This window comes from Colobus angolensis, unplaced genomic scaffold, assembly GCF_000951035.1.
Source record: "Colobus angolensis palliatus isolate OR3802 unplaced genomic scaffold, Cang.pa_1.0 Scaffold187, whole genome shotgun sequence".
Taxonomy (NCBI): Eukaryota; Metazoa; Chordata; class Mammalia; order Primates; family Cercopithecidae; genus Colobus; species Colobus angolensis.
Window position 1 is genome coordinate 177,068 of NW_012115010.1, and position 1,879 is coordinate 178,946.

The 1,879-nt window shown below is 44.5% G+C and overlaps 1 protein-coding gene across 1 annotated transcript in view; it reads left to right on the forward strand.

Moving 5' to 3' along the window:
* Nucleotides 1-1,879, forward strand: part of DHX8 (DEAH (Asp-Glu-Ala-His) box polypeptide 8) — a 43,251-nt gene that overhangs the window by 19,572 nt on the left and 21,800 nt on the right. The window lies entirely within an intron of this gene.

The window sequence follows — 1,879 nt, forward strand, 5'->3', positions numbered from 1 at the left end:
TGGGAGGTATGTTCCAGCCTGAGCAGTAGCCCGTGTTGGGTTTGTGGGGTGGGAAAGAAGGAACTGAAAGGAAGCCTGTGTGGATGGAATAGAGAGAGCAAGGGGCACTGGTAGGGGATGAGATAAGAGCATTGGACCAGGGCTTTGTAGGTGGCATTAAGAATGTGGGCTCAATTCTGACAACACTGGGAGATGTTGAAAAGTTCTTTTGTTGTTGCTGTTGTTTTTGGTTTTGAGACGGAGTTTTGCTCTTGTTGCCTAGGCTGGAGTGCCATGGCATAATCTCGGCTCACTGCCACCTCCACCTCCCTGGTTCAAGCGATTCTCCTGCCTCAGCCTCCCAAGTAGCTGGGATTACAAGCATGCACCACCACACCTAGCTAATTTTTTGTATTTTTAGTAGAGATGAGGTTTCTCCATGTTGGTCAGGCTGGTCTCGAACTCGCGACCTCAGGTGATCCACCCACCTTGACCTCCCAAAGTGCTGGGATTACAAGCGTGAGCCACCGCATCTGGCCAGATGTTGAAAGTTCTCAGCTGGCACATGGTATGACCAGAGTTGCATTTCCAAAGGATGATTCAGGCTGCCCTGCAGAATGAGTTGGATGGGGCACATATGATGATTTAGGAAGCTTTTATAATAATTCAGAAGAGAGAGGATGGTGGCTTGAACATGGAGGTAGCAAAGAGGAGGGATGTACCTGAGAAAAGTGATTCGTTGAATGTGGGGCAACAGGAATGGTCAAAGATAACTTCCAGGTTTCTGGTATGAGCACTAGGATGAGTGATGGGAACACCGGAGGAGAAATGGGTTTGTGGGGAAAGATGGTGAATTCCGTTTTGGGCTTGTATCTGAGACAACTAGAGGACATCTTAGATTGAGGTATCCAGTGTAGAATTGAGTATGAGAGCTCAGAATAGAGGTCTGGGCTAGAGACAGAAGTTTGAGAATTGTGTTAATTTAGATATCAGTTTGGCTGCATGTAATAAAGATTTAAATATTAGATTAGGTTCGACATGATGGCTCACACCTGTAATTCCAACACTTTGGGAGGCTGAGGCAGGAAAATTGCTTGAGGCCAGGAGTTCAAGACCAGTCTGGGCAACCTAATAAGACCTTGTCTCTTTTTTATTTTATTTTATTTTATTTTATTTATATATTTTATGTTATGTTATTTTATTTTATTTTGAGATGGAGCCTCACTATGTTGCCCCAGCTGGAGTGCAGTGGTGCAGTCTCGGCTCACTGCAACCTCTGCCTCCCGGGTTCAAGCGATTCTCCTGCCTCAGCCTCCCAAGTAACTGGGACTACAGGCCCCCACCATCATGCCCAAGTAATTTTTTTTGTATTTTTGGTAGAGACAGGGTTTCACTATGTTGGTCAGGCTGGTCTCGAACTCCTGACCTCCAGTGATCTTGCCCACCTCAGCCTCCCAAAGTACTGGGATTACTGGTGAGCCACCGTGCCCAGCCCTTGTCTCCATTTTAAAATTAAATTTTTAAAAACGACAAAAATAAAAACCAAAATATTAGATTTACAGTAGAAGGTTGGAAATATTCATTCATTGTTTAACAATATCATCTTCCATTTCCTCAGAATAAACCCATTCATTCCGTTTTACCCTTTAGTGAAATGTTCTCCATGACCCTCCTTTGGCCTCTGCCAAAGCTCACTTATTTGGTTAGTAGGCACAAGTATTTTTTCATAGCCAGCTTTTGGCATCAAATTTGTAAAATATTTGCATATTCTAGAGAGCCACTAAAATTCTACTCATTTTTTTTGCTCCTCAAGCCACAATTCCAAGGTGAACCTTGAAAATATTGGCCGGGCGCGGTGGCTCAAGCCTGTAATCCCAGCACTTTGGGAGGCCGAGACGGG